The sequence below is a fragment of the Dermacentor silvarum genome, chromosome 3, assembly GCF_013339745.2.
Source record: "Dermacentor silvarum isolate Dsil-2018 chromosome 3, BIME_Dsil_1.4, whole genome shotgun sequence".
NCBI lineage: Eukaryota > Metazoa > Arthropoda > Arachnida > Ixodida > Ixodidae > Dermacentor > Dermacentor silvarum.
This window is the reverse complement of record NC_051156.1, coordinates 127,945,088-127,951,799: the sequence shown is the minus strand read 5'-3', so window position 1 is coordinate 127,951,799 and position 6,712 is coordinate 127,945,088.

The window sequence follows — 6,712 nt, the reverse complement described above, 5'->3', positions numbered from 1 at the left end:
GCCGCCGAGGCAGTCAGTAAGCTCGAAAGCATACATTGACCCAGCTTCTAAAGAAAACAACAAAACTCTTGCACAGAGGGAGAAAGCGGAACCTAATAAAGAGCGGAAGAGCAATTTAGAACCAGTAGATTCCTTTGACGAGGAGTACGACCACGATTATGAACACGACGCTGGCCAACGTGCATCTAAAATACCTCTTCCTCCAAACAGGGAAGATAGCTCACTGTCTCGCTCCTTTGTTCCCATCACTCAAGATGAATTGCCCTTGACCGTTCGACCAGATTATCAGAAGCCGAGGGAAAGTGACCTTGTGACTACGTCTCCTGGGGGCTCTCAGGACGAAAAGGACTTGCACGAAAACCGCGGCAAAGGCTCAGAAAGCGTGAGCGAGGAGACGTCAACCGATGACGATGTAAATCATGAAGAGAGCACTGAAGATGGAACAAATAAGCACAAATCTCGGGTTCTAAGCATTGCCCTTGGCGAGCCAGCAACTGTTATGGGAGCGCATCACGAACAAAAAATTCAGAGAGTCATTAGTTCAAAGAAGAACGAAACGCCCGTGTCATCAGGCGGCGCTAAGCCAGCGCGCGTGCTAAACATTTATCTAAATTCTGTAGTTAAACCAAGTTCAGAAGTGGTTGACACCAACGAGACTACGGCGACAACAGCAGCACCGACTGAAGCCCCAGAAGAGCCTGTATTAAGGAAAGACAGTCTTCTGGGACCATCTGATCTGGTTTTGAGGCCGCAGTTTGATTTGTCTGCGGAGAATGCGAGAGATTTGCTCGCCACTTTTACAAGGAGTCAGAAAGAGCAGAACAAAGCCAGTCAAACTTCACGAAATTTGTTTCACACCGGGACGTCATCGAGCACAAAAACGCCTATAGTGAGGAGTGTGAAGAAAGTAAAATCAGAAAACGAAGAGGCGGAAGCAGTTCAAAAAGAAACGGTTTTGTTACCATCGACGACTAAAGTGCCCTCTAAATCTTCGTTGTCGTTTGAAAAGGCATCCATCAAAACTGCAGAAATCATCTCATCGTCCCAAGAAACCTCTTTGGAATTGTCGTCTAGCTTTTGCTCATCCGTAAGGGCAAGTGTTTCCGTGGAGGGCCTGACGGCGCTAAATGATAAGGCAAAACCCTCAACGTCGACTCCACCCATCTCTTCCTCTTTTAGCAGCACACGAAGTCCAACGTCTACTTTGACGGTCACTGACGTTCTGGATAGATCAAAGTCTGCAGCCGAGGCCGTACCTTTGTACGAAACCCCACTGCAACCGACTCCAACACCAAAGCTGACGAAAATGCTTTCCACACGCAATTTTGACAATGACGAGTTTCCGACGTGCCAAAATACGTGCTTCTGGACTCTCGTGCGCCGCAGCAAGCCAACGTCGGCGGTCGCAAACGTCGCCACAAGTTCGCCGAAAGGCCCAGCTGTCAGCGCAACGTCCGTTATGCATGTGTCAAGCAGCACTATCAGCGGCAGTGACTTGCTTAGCCCTACCCTCGTAAATCAAACAAGTGCACGCTCATCTAAAGGCAAAAGAGCTAAAACTGAAATCGACGGTCGTCGGTCGGCTGGTGGCCGTACTCAGAAAGCCTCGTCTCCTGTTTCGGAGTCCAGAAACAAAACATTAGACTTGCGGTCTTCCTTGGGAGCTGAGGACAAATCTGACCAATTATCCGACCTCGGCACCGAAGAATCTAAGGCAAATTCCAGCGTAACATCACTGCCGAGCGCCAGAAACAGACCTCGGGAAGCTAACAAGCGGAAGTCGAAGCAATCCACAGAGCACAGCAGTGAGCGCTTGTCATCAGACGTAAGGCAAATTTTAGGTACCGATTTTTCGCTCTTCGGGCTCCCTACGCCTTCGCTATCACCTTCACTTAGCTCTACGAACTTTGTGAATGTTACTCCCACAGGCGAACCATTGGACAGTTTCAAACTTTCACCAACTCCATCTCTTCCTGCCTCCTCTTCTGCGCCCGAATTGTTAACGTTGAGGTCACGAAAAAATTCTCAGGTTACGCTCAGAGGAAAAATTCTCGTGGTGGCAAAATCCAAGGGCTCTTCAACGGCTAGCAGCGCAACGAATTGGACTAGATTGGGCAGTAAACAAAAGACCGAGCTAAATACGTCTCCGACGACCTCCGTTTTGCCTGCGCCGTCGCTCTCGCGAATCGACACTTCCCGAGTGACAAAAAGCCGCAGAATTATTCAAAACGGATATACATCAGAATGGAGGATTGTGAAGAAGGCCCCCTCGAAAAAGAACAACACAGGCAATGTCTTAAGTAATTCGACGACTGAAGCTTCAGCTACAACCTCAGTGTATGCCACGCAGGTCCACGAACTTAAAGAAACACCACGCTTACAAATTAATAGTTCTCCAATTGACTCAAACACTGCACAAAGCGCATCCAGTCGGGCAAAGAGCCGTACTTCCAGTTCGTCTAGGAGTAAGAGTGCACGCACGTCTGCGAGGAAAAGCTCACAACGGTCAGGAAAAACAACGGCATCTTCGAAGCCTCCCTCTTCACCTCGTTCACAGACACTGAGTACGAAATATATAACACCCACTCTACAACCATCACAAGTTCACCCTAACGTGTTATCTACGAGCACTGTTAGCGTCACCACGTCCGCGCCATCTTTGTCGCCATCACTGAGTTCGTCACTAGCTAAGGACAATGTTTCAAAAAACAAACTATCCACTCTAACAAGATCACTGCCTACGCTGCGCGATTTCGAAGTCACTGTAACGGACTCCTACAACGCGTCGCAGACGCCACTTTCTGCAACTAACTCTCTCTTAACTCCCCGCCTACCATCTCTATCGCACAGTCACCTTGCATCTCCTGGCTATCCCTCTGACGTTCGGTTAAGAGGGGCTCCAACCTTAACGACCACACCGGCAAGTTCAACCTCTGCGACACGGCAGCCGAAACTACACAACTCCTTGGGAGCCAACAACGATCATATCAACGTCCAAGACGAAGACGCCTATCTAGTAGACGGCGACGACTCACCGCATCGTCGCCGTAACCATAGCTCCCCGAGAACCGACGTCACCGGAAACCAGTTGCTCGAACAAGCCGACGTCGCGGCAGAAACTCCCAGTGGCGAACCTACGAAGAGCCAAGACGACGAAGACCCGAGTTCGCGCGAGCAGCAGGTTTTCCTGCCAGCAGCAGCCGTTCCCATCGATTCGGCAGGAAACGGGAGCCTCAATTCCGACGTGTCCGACGACGAGCTTTCTGTGGAAGGGCCCGCGGCTCCCGACCCGACGAACGAGGCAACGGGACCCGAGTTCACGCGTCCCATGCCGCTGTGGCCATTCTTGGCACCGCTGTTGCTTTTACTTTTCCTCCCGCCCGCAGTATGGTGCCTGTTACGGCCTGAGAAACTTCCGCCGCCACCGTTGCCGCCACCGCCACCGCCGCCTATGCCGCCATCATTCCACAGCTGGGGACGTCCATCCTACTGACAAGCAACGTGAGAAAAGACTTGCAGCAGTGCTGGCAACAGCTGTCACATTCTAAATGTTATACATTACTGGCAACCCTTATCCGTGAGTCACTGCGTGACCCATATTTAACGCCGTTTTAGTTTCCGCGACGTTTCACTCTTCGTGCTCCGTTAGAGATAACGCTCCACTCGGGAGTCAGAGCCCACTTGGAAAGGGCGTAAACGTGGCTAGAGCAGTTACTCCCGGAAAAGCATTCGATGGTAGGATCAAATTCGTTTCGAAACACTGCTTGCTTTATCAACAACGTTCAATGAAAGGAAGAGTCACAAGCAAAAGTTTCGACAAGAGGACTTCGTCACGAAGACATACCGGCGCAAACAAGTCCCCGTGTTGGAACGTTGTCTCATGACACATCTCTTGTTCGACCGCTGCTGATCCCTTGAAGTCTCCATCTTCTTGTGTACGCATGTCTTGCTTGCTGTTTTGTGAGCAACAAGATGTCATGCTGAGTGCGCCATTGTTTTTCTCCTTCCTGTGTGCCTGTGCCTTCATTGAGCCATAAATGCAGTGCGAATGAGTCTTTTATTTTTCAAATGATCTGTTTTCTCTCCGACATTCAGAGAGAAAGAGCCATAACATTGTATAGATTATTGTGAATGATCGTGTCGAACAGCATGACACGTGAGTCTGCTCATATGTCCTCTTTTGTTGTATAATAACAGATCTGAAAATATTTTTAAAAAAGCACATATGTGCCGGATATTCCGAACTCGCTAATAATAATATTGCTTTCCCAGCTTTCAGCCTTCTCGGAAAAGACCACTGTGTTTTGAGTATGTCGTATTGTACAGCCGGGACTTCCAGCGCGCTAAGATTTGCATTACAGTTTTTTGCGAATTCATGGTAGCACGGGTAAGAGAGAAAAACCTTGTACCTTGTGCACGTGACTAGGTTGCTCCAAAAGGAAAAAAAAAACTTGGCAAAGGCAAGAAAGATGGTTAGCCGCTGCTTCCAACGACGACTGCGCTCGCAGCATAAAAACTGTCCCGGCGAAGGCATGAAATATTGCGTCTCTTCCTTCTCCAAAACACTTCAACATTGTCTTTAACATCGACTTATAGTAAGCCTTTATTCAGGCAATGTGTCAGCGTCAGTAAAGACACGATTCTTTACTTCATATAGAAAGCCACCAAAAAGGGCAGGATGCAATACAACGCTGAGCACATGTCGAATATGGCCTTGGAAGTCAAAAAGTATCTGGCTTTTCCACAACGCTCACCATGACGCGGAAGTCGATTCTGGATTTCATATGCATCGGTATCCGTGTCAATTCAAAGCTGATTAAACAGTCGCATTTTTACTACACAGCGGCTAGTCATAAAAATGGACTACTCAGTTTACCGGGCGAAAGAGAAAACTCGAATGTGTTTCTTGTAGGGCGCGGCGAATGCGATCTTATGCGCAGCTGATGCCTCTCTACCCTGTTTTGTGTGTACTGGGAAGCCTACGGCTACATATTATCGCTTCCTACTTTCTGTCACCTTCGTCATTCACGGAAGTACGGAAGGGGAGATAAAATAGCAGTGTGTAAATAATAATGCACGTGCTACATACTCCACAACGGCCACAACTGTCTTACTCGCGTCGTAGTTCGTTGTCTTTTGTGGTGACAGATTTGAAATGACTTGCATAATGTTTTCTTGCATCAGAAGTTGTAACACGTTAATAAGAAACAGCGCCGGAAGTACGCACCATTATTTTTCTTCGAAGTTCAATCTTATGAGAAACTCAGTGACAATTTTTTTTAGATAAAGCTTTTTTGAGCGTTATCTTCGTTTGCAATTTTATTTTATTTCCGCTATCGGTGTGGTAATTCCGAGAGCTTGTTCTTTTATAGGAGTTACGCTTTATAACAGTTCTAACCTCACGTAGCTGCCTCATTGTATAGCCATGTTCTATGCCAGTCTCTGGTCATGTACAATGTAATTTTATTGCATGTTTCATAAGTCACTTACTTGCCATTCCAAGTTTCAGCATGTGCCGTGCATTGCGCATCTGAGTACACGTTTTCAAGATAGGAAGCAGAGACGTGCTTTTTTTTGTGTACAGTGCCCCATGCCTCATTGTGAGCATTGCCTTCTTGTATTCAATACAGGTGGCGTGCGTTATCATTCTTGAGTCTTGTTCATCCAGGCTAATGGGAAGGTTATCACATTCTATACTATGGTTGCGTTTCTGGTTCTGTAGAGTCAAGCCCTTCTCCTGAGCAACGCGAATAGTTCATACTCCGGCCGTTCAACATGAGTGCTTGCATTTCGCTTATCTTCTATTTTACGGTTGGCAGATTACGAAAATAATTCTGCTTAAGCTTCGTGACCGGAGCGACACCTCGCCAATGTGCTGTTTGAATGAATTTCTGAGCTGTACATACAAGCTGTATGGATGTTTGTATTGCGAAGATTTGTTGCAATAAACATGTTGAAACGAAAATATCATGGTCTTGTCGGTCCACGTGGAGGAAACGATTCAACGCTTTTTTCTTCAAGCATTGTGTGCTGCGTCGAAAGCTGCCATATAGTTAGCGAGGATAACAAGAACAGTAATTTGAATTCAGCTAGTTCGTAACACATAGTGATTGCATTTGACGGTGCTAAGCACAGGGACTAAACATATGCAACATGGGTGCCATGTTGGATCTCTTGTTGGATCTGTTTCGTCCCTGTCCTTAGCGCAATCAAGTGATTTAAAGAACAAGCTAAGCGCAAAGAAACTATTACTGTGGCCTCGCGAGTGTCCCTCAACTATTAAAAGTTACGATAAAGGCATGCATGTCTTTCTCATGCCGTTCAATGACGCCTCACTGGGTGACCTGATACCTCTTCGCTGCCACAACACAGCCACTTTGTTTCGGAGTGCACGGATACTAGATGGTATCTAAGGTGACGACAGTGATGGACGTGATCATGATCGTGATGGTCATGAAGATCATGATAATGGTAAGCTGAAAGATCTTGATAGTATTTGGCCTCCGTTTTGTTCTTCCCAATCCCTTTTCATCTCGTTGTGTCCCATCATGGGACATCGAGTAGCCGGTGTAGCGTGGGTGTGGACATTTCAAAGTGATAAAAAATTCTGTTGACTCCAGCTGCGCACGCCAACTGCCTAGGATCCCGGTTTTTAGTACAAAAAACACTCACAGTCTATAAGCGGTATACCTACGCATCAAAGAGTAACCTT